This window comes from Malus sylvestris, chromosome 7, assembly GCF_916048215.2.
Source record: "Malus sylvestris chromosome 7, drMalSylv7.2, whole genome shotgun sequence".
NCBI classification, from domain to species: domain Eukaryota; kingdom Viridiplantae; phylum Streptophyta; class Magnoliopsida; order Rosales; family Rosaceae; genus Malus; species Malus sylvestris.
Window position 1 is genome coordinate 18,850,760 of NC_062266.1, and position 20,269 is coordinate 18,871,028.

The window sequence follows — 20,269 nt, forward strand, 5'->3', positions numbered from 1 at the left end:
CATGTGATACCTTCTCAACCATTGGAAATTAATCCAGATTTGACTTATGACGAGGAGCCGGTGACGATTTTAGATTGGAAGGATAAGGTTCCGAGGAATAAAATCGTGTGCTTAGTGAAAGTTTTGTGGAGGAAGCGACCTGGGAAACGGAGGATCGTATGAGAGATATGTATCCACACTTGTTTTACGAATATTAGTGGATACTAGGGGTTTGTATATTATTGTATGAAATTTTAGGGACAAAATGTTCTTAAGGGGGGTAGGTTATGACGACCCATCCTGAATTTATATTTATTTATCCCCGATAGCATGGAAGTGACTATTTTGCCCTTGAGCGTTGGGTTGTGGTAGTATTAATGGATTAAGAAAATGGGAAAAAAAAAGGGCTAAAAGAATGGACCAATTATCTAATTTCCTAAGTTTTGGGATCCAATTGAAATTGTAAGGTTGTTAGGACCAAGTTTGTACAGCCCAATTAGAACTTAGGGATATTAGGTGGGTGCCCAATCCAGATCAACACATACACACACTCACACGTGCAACTTTTCCCGTACTCTCTTTCTCATTCTCGAACACTCTCCCTTTCCGTACACCAGAAACCAGCCCAAATCCCTTCAAACCATTGCAGATCGAGCTAGTGGTAGTTACCTTCGAGTTCCTTGCAAGCTCAAGAGTCTAACCATACCATTAGTTTGACGTGAGGACTTCAGGAACCTGAGAACCTACGAGCTCCGAAGAGGTGCCCTATTGCTCGAGCTTGATCTCGAGTGTTTCACAGGGTTCTAAGGTACGAGAGAGTCTTAAAATGACTTACGAAGCTGTTAGAGGAATTTTGGAAGGTTTTGGACATCGAGACATTCGAGTTCATTGAGTTGCAGACTTAGTCGGTTCCCACAAAATTATTCCGACTAAATTCCATTACTTTTAGGACTCCAAAGTGTTTCCGGCGAGTGTAGCTGTGACCGACACTGAACTCTGACGAACCAAGGAAGGACAAGGGGAATATTCCGTCAACTTTGATGGAATATGCTAACGACGTCAAGTAAATTAAGCGGTATATTCTATTATTTAATGGAATATTCCCTAACACCGTTAGGGAATCCGTCAGTGTGCTAGGCATGTGCCTGCGCATGGGCGGCGCGTGTAGCCATGCCTTGGCTGGCGCATAAGGGTGCGTGGAAACTTCGAAATTTTTTCTAAAAATATGAGGATGTTCATGGGGTTGAGTAGGCCACGATGGTATATTCAAATACCCCAATTGAGCAACGTATGAGAAGTTATTACCTAGTTTTGATTATGTGCTTAAAATAACGTTAAAATAGTTGTTTCACATATAGGTGAGACTTTTCCTAAAAACAAGCCCAGTCAGGCAAGGCTCGGGGGTTACGACCCTGCCGCATACCAGTGAGTGGGCTTTTGGTTTTCAGTATATATATATGCTTGGTATTTTTCCCAGAAAACTTATTTAAATGGTTTGATGCTTTGAAATGGCATGTCAAATCTTTATTATTTAGAATATGCTTGTAGTAGTGGCATATGTTATTGTTGACGCTGCGAACACTCAGGTAAGTTGTAGGTGAGTTTATAGATTGTGAAGGTGAGTTGCATGGTTATAATTACGTTTGATGCATTTATAGCTCATAAACCTACACCCTGGTATTAGTGCTCCCACCCATGGCCAAGGCACAGTCCTTCACGTGATGTTCACCTCCCGCACCGCACGCTCACCTTGGATCCAAGTTGGTTCATAGTCCTGTTGTGCAAACTACTATAGGTGGTTCCGACTAGTAGGTGACCCGCGATTATTCGTACAGTCTTTACGTGATCGTAGCACTTGAGTGTATTTATTTACACCCAGTCCTGTCGTATAGACCACTTTAGATGGTTCCGGGCATATTTGATGAGCTATAGATTCAGCCGTACATGCCACCTTAGATGGATCCGGATGACATATTACTTTTCATTGAATTACTTTACCTGATTTACTTACCTCATTATATTGAGATATTTGGCATGGTATACACATGGATTTGGCTATTTCAAGTGTGGTTTCAAAATAGATATGTAGTCTATTTTCTGGGAAATTATACAGGTTTTACAACGATGGGTTATTACTTTGTTAAGTGAAATGATTTTGAAAAGCTTTGTTTTTTCCCACTCACACTTTTTGTTTTAAGCCCCTCCAGGTTCTAGGTAGAAGCATTCTTGTTAGTGGCTTACAAGGAGTTTATGGCAGTTCTAACAGATGGTATCTAATGTAGAACCATCCCCCTGGTATTGTATAATTAGTATTTATCTTGCTGGACTACACTTAGGCTACCTATGCTCTAATTGTGTGTATTTACACTTAAATCTCGTCGCATGCACCTATTTATTCGTCTAGTGTAAATTAGTTAGCTTGGTTTTTATTTACTCACATTTTTACATCTATATCACTTCCGCACTGCGCACATGGTTATGTCACCTTCACGTGACAGCTAGCACAACTTGATTTAGGTCGGGGTGTGTCATAAATTGTTCGAAGTAAAATGTAATTAGTGGTAATAAATTAACCATGGCTCTAAATTGAGCCTATCATCGAAATTAACTCATGAAATAAATATATTTCAGGGCGGGGCATGACAAGGACACTAGCCATACTTCATTGGCCATCATTCCCTCCCTTTTTTTTAATGTTTAATTTATTTTTGGAGAAATTAGTTTCCTATCTCTATTTTTGCTATCCTTTTCAATTTTTGATCAAGGTCCTTAGGTTTAATAAACATCATTAATGATTTTAATAATAAAATATTTTTTTTATTTCTAAATATATTCATTTAGTATTATAAATGTTACATTTGGTTTATTTATATTTATGGCTAAATGTTTTATCATATTTTTATTTTTAGTTTGTACACACTTTTAATTTGCAACCCTTTTTTAATTTATACCAATTTTTTTTTCAGTTTTAATTTGTACCCATTTATTAATTTCTTTTTGTGCCCATATTTTTTTAAAAAGTTTTATTTGTATTTGTACCCATATTTTTTAAATTTATTTGTTCCCATTTTCAATTGTGCTAAATGTACCCATGCTAATTATATGTATTTATTTTATGTTTCAAAATATATTAGTAGTTTTTTTTTTTTAAATATGTTAATAATTATGTGGGTACATTATTTTCTTGCTATAATTTTGTGAAGGACAATATTAGTTTTGTTGTAACCTATATTTAACTAAGGGGTGAGGCATAGAGAGAAAGAGAGTGGAGAATAGACTTGAGGAATTGTGTGTTAATTCCTTAGTCCTTCTGCCTTTATTTATCATAATAAGGAGGAGATAAACTTTCTCTCCAAGTAATACAAAGTCTATTAGGAAAGATCTTCTAGATCCCAAAGGATTCCTAATCTATCTCTACTTAGGATTTACACAATTACAATATTGATAAGAACATATGTCACAACACTCCCCCTTGAGTGTGCAAATACTCAAGTAGATGGTGCATCAGGTCTTCAGGCAAATGTAGAAGCAATTGATGAAGTCGTCTCGTCTAGATGCCACAAGTAGCGAATGCGAGTATCAAAACAAATGGAAGAATGTGTGGGTGGTAAAACTCACAAAACCTCACTATGGCAAAACCCAAGGTAGGACAAAAGCCCATAGTCAAAGGAGAAAAAGTGAGAAGTTGCATTAAATCAAAACTATCCATCTTCGGGATGCAAGTGGAACGTACACAAGGGTATGACCAACCCAGGATAGGTGCCTTGTCAAAATCTAGTCAGGTAGCAAAAACCCAAAGGGGAAAATGCTCATAATCGTAGGGAAAAATTATACATTAAGGTCAAGTGAGTATACTTATGGATACTCCCCCTAAGTTTGACAAAACTTCCAAATGAAACTACAAGCATCGCAAGTGAGAAAGTTACGCATACCAACTCCTCGACCATATCTCCCACGTGATGCGATACAATGAGTCTTGGAACGATTCAAAGGTTTCGCAACAAAGGTCTATCTGGTTGACCTCCAAGATATTTCGATGTTCCTTAATGGTAAAGACATAGCCATTCGGGAACATACCTTGTGAGGTCAGATAGGTAATCGGATTCAGCGAATCCCACAAGGTAGACATCATTCTGAAGATCAAGGGGGTGTGATCTTATTCTGAGATGGATAAGGATAGATAAGCCCAAATCCGTAGTAACGGAAAAAACGTCTTTAACACCAAATTTGGTGGTGGCGTGTAGGTGTAGTGTTGCTTTATGCCAAAAGATTATTAGCACATAAGATATCTGATTCTAGTGCATTGAGCTAAGTACAACAAACACCAATGGTACTTAGATATGGTTGCCTCACGTTCCAATATGGAACCTTATGCTTTATACCCTTCATAAAGATCTCATTTGCATTTACTGTACAGAGGATCAGGGTATACTTAGACGTAACACCTTCTAGGTCTAGTTCGACTAGTGGACCAGAATACCATTAGAACTAGCTGATGCTTAAAATAACTAAACACACAAATTAAACCCTCTTTTTGTCAATTGTAGTAAAGTATGCAAGTAGAGATCGTTCTAAACCGGGGATTAGGAGGGATTGCTAAACACTTGAAAACTGACTTAAAAACGTAAAAACAAAGTTTACAACACTAAACTAGACTCAAAGAATGCAAAACTAAAATTTAAAACACTAAAACAAACCAAAAACTCAAAACAGCAACCAAAAGACTCAAAACTGCCTTAAAAACACTTTTTGGGCAGTTTTGAGCACAAAGCACCAAATTGGACGAATTTGGGTTTTAACTTGTACCAAAACACTTAAAAACATAAACCAAAACATTTTCTAACTAATCTAGGACTTCAAAATAAATGGGGATTTGATTTGGACGAAAATAAACTAACAAAACAGATTGCAAAGTAAAACAGATTTGAAAACGATTTTGGGGTTTTAAATGGATGATGGATTAGTTAGAGGCTCTTTCTCCACACATGACAAGTATGCAAACGACTCGATTTCCAGTTATTCCTTCATTGAATTATGAATGACAATGCCCCAAATTAACCGTGACATCACTAGTTAATTCTCAAGTTTTCCTTGTGTTATTGGATTGGATGACATCATTCGACAACCCAAAGCATTCCTCAAAAGTTCCCTACATGACATCATGATAAAGATACAATCAAAGATCATTACGTTCAATGAAAACTATAAGCATTGACAAAGCATTTGCAACTATGACATCATGTCACTCATGCTAGGAATTGGACTTAACGCGATCGTGACTAGCGACCTTCACTACACATGAATATAAGTGTGTGACGATTATGTGAAACAACCTTATATTCTAGCATCATATTCATGCAAGCCAATTAAGTGTCGACCCCTAATTAACAAACACAAATAAGTTATTACTCGCACAGTTAAGCCAATTGCATTCACGATTCAAGAACTCATAACTGGAATTTATCAAATCAAATTGCACACATAGTCATGGCTTCGAAATCACCCCTAACCAATAAGGGTTTAGCCACTCATGTTCATAGAAAAACGAAAGGAAAAGAAATTAAACATTGAAATCATAAAATGAATTACACCTAGAATGCACCAACGATGAAGCTTGAGCATCCAAGAGTCCTTCCTTCTTTCTCCTTGCTACGACACAAAGGTGGGTGAAGTGTTTGGGATGTGTTTTAGGGTCAGAAGTTATGGAATTGGGTGAAGGATGGGCACGGCAAAGGTGTAGTGATGGCTGAAAGTTTGTAGAATTGTGTAAGGTTGTGTGAATTGGTGAATGGTCCCCTTAAGGCTGCGGCAAAGCTTGGTATTTATAGAACAAGGCTCCAAAATAAATTAGGTAATCAGAAATTAAACTAAAACATAAAGGAAATAGGAAATTAGAACCAAAATACTAAGGGAAATAGGTGAAAGGGTGCGGCAAAGGCTTAGGAAAGGGGTAAGTGTTCTAAAACTAAAGGGAAAGGTGATTCCTTGTGCGGCAAGGCAAGGAAATTGGTGGGAAAGGTGCGGCTGAATCCTAAGGACTAAGGGAAAGGATTTTTCAAAGTCCTAAGGGGAAAAGGAAAGGCTTTTACATGGTTTAAGGATAGGGAAACATAGCAAGGGGATTTGTTGCAACAAGGGAGACAAGGAGGGAACACAAAAGGGACAAGGCACCACCCTTGTAGGGATGCTTCAATTTGTATCTTTCTTTGTCTTCCAAGCTTCCAAACTGATTTCTTATGTCTTCTAACACCTTTCTAGCCTCATTTGATCTTCAATTTCGTCCATCCTTCTTGCTCTATGCATATGCAATCCATTTCAATCCCATTTTTGCTCCTAAAAGCTCCAAAATGCACCTTTTTGTATACTTTGACCATAAAACCTGAAATTGCACGAAAATGACTTTAAACACTAAACTAACTAAGGAAAAACAACATAAATGCATGAGAACAAGCCAATTAAGTCGCATAAAAATGCTCCTATCAAATTCCCCACACTTAGCTTTTGCTAGTCCTCGAGCAAAACAAAGAAATAAAACGAAACAAAACAAACAAAACACATCCTAAACCTTCCAACGATTGCCTCAGGGATTTCCAAAGCACATGACATGTTAAAGATCATCATTCCCACAGATTTGAGTCAATTTAACACTTAAGCACATACTTAATCATAGTCACTACTTACTAGTTCCCATTTAATAAATTAAAACAATGTTGTGAATGTAGTAACATGCCTTAGAGAATTCCCCCAATTCCTTACAAGATATGCACTCTATTTTCACTCAGATTTTCTAACTACACACCCTATACTAGTTATATGTGAGAAGATTGATGTAGATATGAAAACGAACACTCACATATATGTATCACAAAGAACGCAATTTCTGGAGTTAATAAGCATGTTTAGATATGATCTCATGAATGGAATGCTACTACTTAGATGCGAGAACCAGTGACACCATATGCTCATACCAAATTCAAACTCCACAAATTGAAACACATAACACTCAAGATTGAAGTCAAGGGTTGTAATGGGGCTTGGGATATTGGTTAACAAATAAAGGATAGGGAAAACAAACGTTCTTAAAGCATTAGCAAGCAAAGTAATGAAATTGAGACTTATAATTCACTTTAGAATGCAGAAATTAACTTTGAACACAGAGGGAAGAATTAAGCAACACTTAGGGTCAAATACAACTTTTTGGACCCTTTCTTCAACAAATACTACTTTAGAACTCTTTTTCACATCTTTTCTTTTTTTCTTTATATTTTCCACAAATTTTTTTTTTCTTTTCTCTTTTTTTTTTTTTTTTTTTTTTTACCCGTCCCTATGGCACACAAATCCACATAAAAAAACACTTCCCCCACACTTATTTTCTGCCAAACATTAATCAAAAGGAATTCAATTTAAATCATGCTTTACTATGCTTTTAAGAACAAGGGTAAGGATGGTCCTAATCTAGGCTAGGTGAGGGTAATGTGGGTTAACAAAGAAAAGGCTAAACAAGGCTCAATGAGGTTAAAACCTACAAAACATAATGACATAGGGGATTCACGGCTTTTTGGTTATGGTGGTGGTCACTACACAACTTTATCTTGAATATGTGTTATGCAAATCAATAACATGCTTTGAATGAAATGGGCATGAGTTCTAGCATTTGGAACTAAGTGATAAAACGCCTTCTAAGTAGCAACCAAGCAAAGAATAATGAGATCATGCAACGACTTAGAAAACAATAATGCACAGATTATAACTCTCCAAATAAACGTTTAGGCTCAATTCTCACAAGGTTGTAGCGTTAATTCGAGTTCCTTCCTTCAAGCATGTTACAAAAACTGATTTTTTTTTTCTTTAAGATTGCATGCGAATTCATAAGTTATAACCACAACCAAGCATGAACAAAGAGTAAATCAAACTTTCATCCATGTTTATAACTCTCTTTAACAGCCATGTAATTACAAACCAAATCCTCATCATTGTGTTGGAAGGTACCCTAAGACACAAACAAACACACAAAAACAACTTGAAAACAACTCTTTTTGGGTTTTTTAAAACAATTTTTCAAATTTTTATGTGATTTTCGGATTTTTACTTCAAAACACACCAAAACTGCTTAAAACCACTTAAAAACAGTAAGGAACACGTCTTTAAGTAAAGGGTGATAAAATCCCACGAATTTGCATAAAAAACACTTAGTTACCCCCCCCACACTTAAATCAAACATTGTCCTCAGTGTTTCAAGCATAAAATCACACCAAACAAAAGGAAACACACAAACAGCAACTAAAACAACTAAATAGGCAGATTCGAAATAAACAACAAAGTGAAGAGTTTAGGAACGCAAATCTGGAATTGGAGTGATTCCTTGGTCTTCCTTTGTTGAATTGCATGGGTTGCCTCCCAAGTAGCGCTTTCTTTAACGTCTTGAAGCCGGACGAAGAACACAATCATGCCCCATTGGAGCCCACAGTATGCAGTGAGATCTCCTCCACAACATGCTCAACAAAGTTCTCATACTTTGAATCCTTGAATGGAAATGGATAGTGATGTTTGCGGATGAGTGCGTTGTGTTGCCTACGGTTCATGTAAATGCGCCCACCATCGTGGATTTGCTTGGGTACCTGCACCAAAGAAGGGAACCACCTATCAACTTTAATGGGAATTGGATTTGGATTAGGTGGCTTACCTATGTGTTGTGATGAAGTGGCAGCAATGTGAACATTCTTCCCCATGGTGCTTTCGGCCAATTTGAGCACTTTGAGGGCAGTGGCCGTATGGTCCTTGTGCTCCACTCTAATTCCCTCGTCTTGCATGGTTCTTGATGCATCCTTTGTGCTTGGTGCTGAACGGTTCGATCCTATCTTTTCTATTTTATCAATGGCACAACAAGAATGAACAACATTAGGAGTCTCAATGGATTCAGAAATTTTAAAACTAATCATGTCACCACCAAATGCCATAGTTACTAATCCTTTGGCCACATCAATCTTGGTTTGAGCCGTTTTCATGAAAGGTCATCCAAGTAAGAGCGGTGATTGTGAAGAGTGACCTAAATCCTCCATATAAAGCATATAGAAATCTGCAGGAAAAATCAAGTGGTCTACCTGCACCAAAACATCTTCCAACATTCATTTTGGATATGCGTTAGATCGATCGACTAATTGAATAATCACACCATCATGTTTAAGTGCTCCTAACTTCATAGATGCATAAACAGAATATGGCATGACATTAATTGATGCACCTAAATCTAACATAGCATGCTCAAACCTTGTATTACCAATTATGCAAGGAATTGTGAAACTACCCGGATCTTTACATTTAGGTGGCAGCTTCCTTTGCAACATTGCGGAGACATTCTCGCTTACATGTACCACTTCTTTCTCCCAGACACGTTTCTTTGTTGTACAAAGCTTCTTTAAACACTTGGCATACTTCGGGATTTGCTTTATGGCATCAAGGAGGGGAATGTTGACATGCACCTTTCTAAACGTCTCTAGAACATCTTTTTCCTCCTCTTCATTCTTGGATTGCAAAAATCTGCTAGGAAAGGGTACATTGGGTGGAATAACATTAGTAGGAACCGAATTGGACACATTCTTACCTTTGTTAGACAGATTGGATGGTATTTGTGCCATGGGAACCTGCAGCAAAGGTGTTTCTACCCTTGCCGTGGGTTGAGTTGCTTCCTCCTCCTCCATTTTCAACATTTCATCATCTTTGTGACCTGTTTTTTGATGAAGAACCTGCTCCAACCTCCTTGCCACTTCTTAGGGTGATTGCTTTGGCTGATTCAAACCCTCCCTTCAGATTTGGAATGGTAGAACTAGGAACCTTTCCTTGGTCTCTAATCTGCCCAACAACTTCAGCAATCTGCCCCATTTGTTTCTCTAGTTGGTCCACCCTTTTGTTTTGATTTTCTTACCCCTGAGTCAAAGTGGTTAGTAACTTAACAAGTGTATCATTATCCAAAGCATTACCTGAAGTAGTTTGGGCAGGTTTTGGAAGAGCTTGAGGGGGTGTGTATGGTTGAGTGTAGAAGCCCGGGGGTTGTTGCCTAAAGCCTCCTTGTGGTTGGGGTGGTTGTGGCTCCCTCCACTTGAAATTTGGGTGGTCTCTCCAACCGGGATTGTAGGTATTGGAATATGGATCGTTTCTTGGTTGATTTTGGCTTTGAAACCCAATGGTATTCGCGCTCTCCCATCCACCATTCTCAATGAGTTGAGGACACTTTTCGGAGGCATGTCCTTGGATAGAACATATGCCACACACCATTGGTCCTTGAATCTTCATTCCCTCGGCCATCTGTGAAACAATGGAAGTAAGATTAGCTAACTGAGATTGAATATTGGATGTGGAACTTACCTCATGCACTTGTTGCCGTGGGGATCCTCTTTGGCCTACGCCCTCGTATTGTTGAGCGTTCAACGCTCGATTAGCAATCAAGATCTTGGCAGCCATGGGTGTTTTGTCCACCAATGCTCCACCCGCCGAAGCATCGAGCATTTGACGTTCAAGTGGTAGGAGCCCTTCGTAGAAGTATTGCAAAAGCAACTCATCCTTCATCTAATGCTGTGGACAAGAAGCAACAAGTGATTTAAAACATTCATAATAAGTGGGAAAAGACTCACCTTCCTCTTGCTGAATACCACTTATCTTTTTACGAAGAAGGATGATTCGAGAAGTTGGGAAGAACTTCTCCAAAAATGCCCTCTTCATACTCTCCCCAGATGTAACTGTTCCGGGAGCCAATTCGTATAACCAATCATTGGCTTTGTCCATCAAAGACAATGGAAAAGCCTTCATCTTCAAAATACTTCCGTCGACGTTAACCAGAGTCATACTTGAGCAAACCACCTCAAACTCTTTTAAATGCTTGTTAGGGTCCTCCATGGACATCCCATGGAACTTTGGAATGTGGTGGAGCAAACTTGACTTTAACTCGAACTCTTCGGTTTTACCTTGAGCAGCCGTGGGATATTGGATACACAAGGGTGCGGCATTATCCAATCCCGAGGCAGAAAGCTCCTTGAGTGTACGATTGTCCATGGCCATGCCTTGAACTTCTCCACCCACTTGTGCCGTGGGATCCTCCTCCTCTTCTAGAACTTGTTCTTCAAGGTCAGGTTCCGGGCTAGGTGGGTTAGACTCTTGTTGGTTCCTCCTTCTTCTCAAAGTTCTCTCAAAATCGTCGTCAAAGTCCAAAATATGCTCACGAATAGGTTGGGAACTTCGAGTCATGCACTAGTACTTAAAAACAAAGAAACAAAACAAATCAGCAACTAAGATAGAAAACAAACGAAAAATAAAAAGAAATAACAAGGGATTAGCAAAGTTGCTAATCCCCGGCAACGGCGCCAAAAATTTGATGCTTAAAATAACTAAACACACAAATTAAACCCTCTTTTTGTCAATTGTAGTAAAGTATGTAAGTAGGGATCGTTCTAAACCGGGGATTAGGAGGGATTGCTAAACACTTGAAAACTGACTTAAAAACGTAAAAACAAAGTTTACAACACTAAACTAGACTCAAAGAATGCAAAACTAAAATTTAAAACACTAAAACAAACCAAAAACTCAAAACAGCAACCAAAAGACTCAAAACTGCCTTAAAAACACTTTTTGGGCAGTTTTGAGCACAAAGCACCAAATTGGACGATTTTGGGTTTTAACTTGTACCAAAACACTTAAAAACATAAACCAAAACATTTTCTAACTAATCTAGGACTTCAAAATAAATGGGGATTTGATTTGGACGAAAATAAACTAACAAAACAGATTGCAAAGTAAAACAGATTTGAAAACGATTTTGGGGTTTTAAATGGATGATGGATTAGTTAAAGGCTCTTTCTCCACACATGACAAGTATGCAAACGACTTGATTTCCAGTTATTCCTTCATTGAATTATGAATGACAATGCCCCAAATTAACCATGACATCACTAGTTAATTCTCAAGTTTTCCTTGTGTTATTGGATTGGATGACATCATTCGACAACCCAAAGCATTCCTCAAAAGTTCCCTACATGACATCATAATAAAGATACAATCAAAGATCATTACGTTCAATGAAAACTATAAGCATTGACAAAGCATTTGCAACTATAACATCATGTCACTCATGCTAGGAATTGGACTTAACGCGATCGTGACTAGCGACCTTCACTACATATGAATATAAGTGCGTGACGATTATGTGAAACAACCTTATATTCTAGCATCATATTCATGCAAGCCAATTAAGTGTCGACCCCTAATTAACAAACACAAATAAGTTATTACTCGCACAGTTAAGCCAATTGCATTCACGATTCAAGAACTCATAACTGGAATTTATCAAATCAAATTGCACACATAGTCATGGCTTCGAAATCACCCCTAACCAATAGGGGTTTAGCCACTCATGTTCATAGAAAAACGAAGGAAAAGAAATTAAACATTGAAATCATAAAACGAATTACACCTAGAATGCACCAACGATGAAGCTTGAGCATCCAAGAGTCCTTCCTTCTTTCTCCTTGCTACGGCACAAAGGTGGGTGAAGTGTTTGGGATGTGTTTTAGGGTCAGAAGTTATGGAATTGGGTGAAGGATGGGCACGACAAAGGTGTAGTGATGGCTGAAAGTTTGTAGAATTGTGTAAGGTTGTGTGAATTGGTGAATGGTCCCCTTAAGGCTACGGCAAAGCTTGGTATTTATAGAACAAGGCTCCAAAATAAATTAGGTAATCAGAAATTAAACTAAAACTTAAAGGAAATAGGAAATTAGAACCAAAATACTAAGGGAAATAGGTTAAAGGGTGCGGCAAAGGCTTAGGAAATGGGTAAGTGTTCTAAAACTAAAGGGAAAGGTGATTCCTTGTGCGGCAAGGCAAGGAAATTGGTGGGAAAGGTGCGGCTGAATCCTAAGGACTAAGGGAAAGGATTTTTCAAAGTCCTAAGGGGAAAAGGAAAGGCTTTTACATGGTTTAAGGATAGGGAAACATAGCAAGGGGATTTGTTGCAACAAGGGAGACAAGGAGGGAACACAAAGGGGACAAGGCGCCACCTTTGTAGGGATGCTTCAATTTGTATCTTTCTTTGTCTTCCAAGCTTCCAAACTGATTTCTTATGTCTTCTAACACCTTTCTAGCCTCATTTGATCTTCAATTTCGTCCATCCTTCTTGCTCCATGCATATGCAATCCATTTCAATCCCATTTTTGCTCCTAAAAGCTCCAAAATGCACCTTTTTGTATACTTTGACCATAAAACCTGAAATTGCACGAAAATGACTTTAAACACTAAACTAACTAAGGAAAAACAACATAAATGCATGAGAACAAGCCAATTAAGTCGCATAAAAATGCTCCTATCACTAGCTTGAAACTTCAGGTCAAAGTAATGTCGAGTTCTCCCAAGATCATTCATCTTAAAGTCTGACTTTAGGTGCGAGTCAGTTTTCTCAACTTTAGCAATTTCATATTTTGTACATGCAGGGGCATATATCCTTAACTGCTCAAATACTCACTTAAACGGGTGTACCACATCCGCCCGGATTGTTTTGCATCTTCAAAGTGAAAGCCTATTGAGAACTGAAAAGGTGTTTTTGTGGTTTAGAACTATTTGAATAAGTACATGTAAGTCCTTTGGAAACTCCATGTAGATTTCGTATCAGGATCCCAGAGATACTACAACCATGTTTGTAATGCTGCAATCAATCACATGGCGTATAAGAGAAACCTTACGCCACAAGGCGTTATATCGCATTATTTCATTCATCTAATTTGTTATCAATTGATTCTTTTAGTTGACCAATCAGTTCTACGTTGACATTAATCAATGGAACACGATTCGTTATCGTTGCTTTTCATTTATGTCGGTAGTTACCATATAAATGAAATATCATTTATGATATTCTCATTCCAATTCCATATCTTATCCAAACTAGTATACTAGACCAAGAACTTCAGGTCTCGAGAGTAATATGGATTTAATCTTATGAGATGAAAAAGATTGAGACAGTGATTGAGGGGTGGATTTGTTTGTGCCACGTTCCTCCACTTTTGGGGAAGTGAATCCTTGAACCGAGTGATCTGCCACGCTTCTGGCATAGGACAGATTGATTGGCTAGTTGCCAATGTACGAAAGTAGGCCACAGTAGTGGCGTTCCTGCTTTCGGATGAAGGTCCGTCGTACATTTGGTACATTCATCTTTGTAAGCATATTTGCAGTTGGTATATGTGATCTCGTCACTTTTTACTAAATCAGAGGAAGTGTCTGGTTATACTCTGATAATCTAGATTGGGATCGAGATGAGACATAGTGGGAACGTCCATGATAATTTGTGTTGATCTTTATGAACGTTGACGTTCTTATCTCCCCCTAACGGCGGGAAGACTGCCTCATAAAATTGACAACCCGCACGGTAAAGAGATCGCCTGTCAAAGATTTTAAGTAACGAATATTAGAAAGAGAATCATGACCGACATAGATTTTCATCCTTCCCTGATAACCCCTTTGTTCTTTTGTACGTAAGGGCAGGGCAAAATGGCACATAGACCGCACAACCAAAGACGCGCATATGCGATATGTTAGGTTCGTATCTGGTAACCAACAAACATGCGCTTTATAAGGTTGGGTAGTGACGGGCCTCAGGCGGACCAACATGGTTACTTGCAATATTGCATAGACCTAAACAGACATCGGGAACTTGGTACGTATAACCAATCGGTCGCACAATCATTTGAAGTGTTTAATGAATGCTTCTGCTGGGTTGTTCTGGATATGAACATATGGTATTAGATGTTCAACTTCAAAACCCAACCGACATGTAATATCCATCGAAAGTTTTCGATGTAAATTCTCCAACTTATCCAATCAAATAGATTTGATCAGATAATCAAGGTGGTGAGCCTTAAGCTTGTTAATCTGAGCCACCAGTGTGGAGAATGCAATTTGTGGACAATAGCCACACATGTGACCAACGTGTATAAACATCAACCAATACCATAAAGTATCTAAATGGTCTGCAAGGTGGTTGAATCATTCCACAAATGTCCCCTTTGAATCCTTTGTAGAAAAGATAGAAAGTGCTAAGGTATAGTACGCATCCAGGTATGATGTCTTTACTTCTGGTAAGAGGATGCCCAAAAAGGCACATCACGGATCATCCTAGATATCCCAAAAGTGAGTAGTAGCAGTATAAAGATGGGAAATTTAACCAATTCTCAAATCTAATTACTACCACACCTGTAAGAGAAAGGTACCCCAACAATTCAGCTGGGAGTTACCGAACGATATAGGCGACAATGGTGGAGATGAGCCAGACCATCCTTTAGAAGTCTGCCTCCCAGCTTCTCCTAGACACTGTTATCGAGTCTGTGGCTCTGTCTGAGGATGCGGGGTTTCAAATTTTGACTGAGACCTTGGATGCAACTCTCGAGTGGAGACTGGGGAAGTATTGTCAAGGGATGGGGCATGCTTGTTAGTGTTATTGGGGCCTCATCATCATCGCAACCATAGGGCCTTGGCGTCACTGAATTGACGCATGAGGTGGCCAACCTAAAGAGTAGCTCGCGTTGATCGTTAAGGCCTTCAGCTCGAATGGCATCATTCTCCCACTCGGTGTTGCTATCACCTCTGTTGTTGATAATTGCAAGTGTACAATATCGTCCAAGTAATATAGTGATAAGTAGAGTGTCGTTCAAACAAGGATCAGATTAACCTAAATTTACTATTGAGATTGACTTCAAACTAAACTTAAATAAAAGATGGATTACGATGACAAATTCAAATATGCAAAGAACCCAAACGAAAGTGAAAATATCAATTGAACAAACACGAAGTAAAAGTGAATGAATTATGAAAAATTAATATATTGAAGCACTAGGACATCAGGTTCCTCGTTCTCAATCCCATCTAATCCCGTTATTCATATTAAACTCAAATTATTCCCATGTTGCTAGCAATTATCCCTTGATTCGTCAATATTTCCTTTCAGAATATACTAACTGTGTTTCTAACTATCTACCCATGCTATGTCTAGCCACAAAAGTAGATAATCGAAACCCTTTACGCTAAATGGATAATTTCACAATACTACACAAGTCATAACCAGTATGTCTACTCAATTATGTAATTCATGGTAATTGTTATGAGAAGCAATCTACTAAACTCAACCTGTCAATCCCAATTTAGTTCTTCACACAAATAATGGCCAGTTATTTGATAACGATAAAGCACAATAACAATTACTCAACATGGAAACAACCGAGATCAATATGAAATAATAAGAATTAGATGTTCATGATAAGAGTACACCCTAATCCTAGCAAAAGGACTTAGTTCATGATCGAATTAAAATACACCACGCTAGAATTCAAAAACAAAGAAGGAAACAACTGAAATTCCATTCTCCACTCCACAGCAAAGCTAGAATTCTCCAATTGCTTCTTCTTTCTCTCGGCTTATGTATGTGTCTGCGCTGTGTTCTTTTTTATTTTTTATTTTTGTCTCCCACTCCCTTGTGGCTGCTGGATTCCTCTTCTTTTAATCTGCCCTCCTTTTCCTTTAAAATCCCCCTCCTCTTTTCCTTTCCCGCAACCTTCTTGATAAGGGGATTAAAAACCTTCTCCTCCTTGGAATAGTCCAACGCCAGTTTTTATGAAGCCCAAATTGGACTTAATTTGATAAAGCCCAAATTCCAGCACCACTCTCACATAGCATCAGTCCACTTCGTTATTCTTTCGTGCTTTCCTTGTAATTCTTCTAAAAATCCAGTTTTCTCCGAAAAAATAACTTCTATAAAATTCACACAAAATACATCAAATCCAACTGTTTTATATCAAACCATGACTAAATTAATAGGTAAAAGAGATACAAAATATACCTATCATATCAACCTAACAAATACCCCCAAACCTATCTTTTGCTAGTCCTCGAGCAAAACATAAAATGAAAAACAAATAAAATTAACTAAAAACAAAAACCTAATTAAGCCCACTTTCGCTGGCGAAACGATTGCACTGAGCATGTGCAACAAGCCTTTAAACCCCTAGGTGTCCCTAGTCGGAGGAGTTGTGTCTCCTGAGGGTTTACCAGTTACGCTACCCACAAACGCTTTACTAAAAAAAACAAAGGTGTTACAGTTATCACTTCCATCAATTAATGAAAACCAATGCATGCCAATCACACTTCCAAAACTAAAGTTATGCCCTTATAAATCAATGTATCACAATGGAAAGTATGAAGCCAACATCCCAAGCACTCAGGCTTAAAAACATCCACACTTGGCGTGTGTACAAATTCGCCTCGACTCTAAGCCTCACAAGATATCACTCAATTTTCTCATAGAACCTAGGCTTTCTCTCTTAACAAGCATATGTGATGAGTTTATGCAAAAGGAATCAATATATTATCACATATGATCAACATTGAAAAACAGCAATTTCTGAAAATAGATCTCATGAAAGGAATCGAATACTAAGAACATAGGTATCAACCTTCACCAAATAAGCTAGACTTCCCTATAAATCCGTTAGGTCTTTGAAACGGTTGTAATGTAAGGCTAGGTATTTGGGCTAAGAAAGAAACGATAAGGAAAAAAAAACAAAAACTTGAGAAACACCAAGACTTTTCTTATGTAGTTAGGTTGGCACCCCTTTGAAACTTGATATATGATTTGTGGCGTCCAGGACTCATGTTATAATGAATGGTACAATTTCTCTTTTTTTTTCTTTTTCTTTTTCTTAACTCTTTTTCTCTTTTATTTTTTTTTTTTTTTTTTACTCTTGAAATAACTACAAGAAATAATAATAAGAACCATGGTACCTCGGTACACGCCACTACTTTGATGTAGAACTCAACCTTGATTTCTTTTGATATCACCTTGGTATCTCTCAAGCTATATGGTATGGCTAATATAGGGTAGAGTGGATAAGAATTTATGTGGGTAATGAAAGAAAAGGCTAAGTGTTTGGCTTCAATGGGGTTAATGGAGCACACAAAAGGATAGGGAATAGGCCTTTTAGCGGTGGAAAACATGCATAGCCTAACATCGTTTCTATAGTTCCGTCTAACCCAATGGCAAGAATACCCAACATATATTAAAGTTCTTTTGTACCCAATGCAAATTAATTTTAATGAGATCATGAAAATTAAAGAAAGAAATTGGAAAGTGTTTAAGAGTAGAAACAAATTAACCCTCTCAAGAAAAGCTTAGGCACAACAACTCACATGGGTAGTCTCCACTATTTCTCCACATCATCCAAACATGGACAGTTTGTCCACCAAAGTACTTGAGACATGGCAAAATGAATGGTAAAAAGAATGTGATGCAAAAACCTTCTAGGCAACCCTTTAGCAAAGGAAGAATTCTTAGCAAGACATATACATCGCCATTAATAGAATAAAGTGATAACCTTAACAACTTATGCTTCCAAGTTCTTATTGTTTCCAACAAATTCTAACACTCAATCCCAAAATTTTAATTCCTACCTCATCCTTTAAATGTTAGCAACACAATTCATCACATAAAGATGTATAAATAAAAGCATGAAAGAAAATGAGATAAAGGAAAAGAATACACTTATTTTTGGGCATCATGGACGAGGGAATAGCTCTAAAAGTAATGAATTCCGAGCCAAAATTATTGCCTTCAACGTAGGATAAAAATCTGCAAAAATAAGCAAAATTGACTTTTACTGACAAAAATAATTCCCAGAACCGTTGCTAAAAGTATGAACATGCCTTTTGTGACAGAGAAAGTCTTTGAAGATCGTCACTAAAGCTCTTTTATGACAGAAAATCTGCAGAAATTATGCAGCAAATTTACAAGCTTATTTTCACTTTTTGAGCTTCTAAACGTCCCAATTCACAATGTAGGTCGAATTTCTGTCCCAACCCTATTCCAACACATCATATTAAACATTCTAAACATGTTGGCATCATCAAATTAACTTGAAAAACATCCAAAATTAATTTAGGTAGCTAAGTTGATTATGACCAAAAGATGAACTCAAAGTGCAATTTTGCAATTTCTTTGGCACATAACAACAAAACCACTCCAAACACATTTGAAATAACAAACTAAACATGTTCAAATCATCATGTGGGTGAAGAAATCAATAATATTAAACTTGGAACATAAAAACCTTAACTTTTGACCTTAAAAACAAAAATGCAAATGAATCAACCAAACTAACAAAAAAAACTAGGCTCTCCCCCCAAACCTAAACTAAACATTGTCCTCAATGCAAAATCACAACAAAAAGATGCACAATGAGTAGTATGGAACAGAAAGGAAGAAAATGCAAAACTAATAAACAAGGAAAGGAACGAATGAACCTGGTTGGGTTGCCTCCCAACAAGCGCTTAGTTTAAAGTCCTCAGCCCGACTTGGCATTGCAATCAATCGGGAGAAGCAAGGGTCACAACAGTCGTGTTTCGCTCAAAACTGGCAGCAAGATATGGCTTCAATCGCTGTCCATTAACTTTGAATGTAGCATCCGTTGTATGATCACGAATTTCAATCGTTCCATATGGAAACACTTGAACAACTGTAAAAGGACCAAACCATCGTGTTCGCAACTTCCCAGGGAAAAGTTTCAGCCGAGAATTAAACAAAAGAACTTGCTGGCCAATATAAAACTCACGACGAAGAATATGTTGATCATGCCACTTTTTGGTACGTTCCTTGTAAATTTTAGCATTTTCATATGCATCATTCCGAAATTCTTCCATCTCGTTCAATTGAAGAGCTCTCTTTTCTCCCGCTGCGTCCATCTCAAAATTAAGCTTCTTCACTGCCCAAAATGCTTTATGTTCCAGTTCCACAGGTAGATGACATGTTTTTCCAAACACCAATCGATATGGAGACATGCCAATTGGAGTCTTGAATGCAGTCCGATACGCCCATAGCGCATCATCCAACTTTGCAGCCCAATCTTTGCGTGAAAGTCCCACGGTCTTCTCTAAAATATTCTTGATCTCTCAATTGGAAATCTCAACCTGCCCACTAGTTTGTGGATGATAAGGTGTAGCAACCTTATGTGTGATTCCATATTTCGCCAAAAGAACATTGAAGTGATGATTACAAAAGTGCTTGCCTCCATCACTAATAATGGCGGTGCCAAAGCGAGTGAAAATATGCTTCCGGAGAAAATGAACAACAACCTTAGCATCATTAGTAGGTAAAGCAATTGCTTCAACCCATTTTGAAACATAATCCACGGCTACCAAGATGTATTGCTTGCCATAAGATGATGGAAATGGTCCCATGAAGTCAATACCCCAAACATCAAAAAGTTCGACTTCT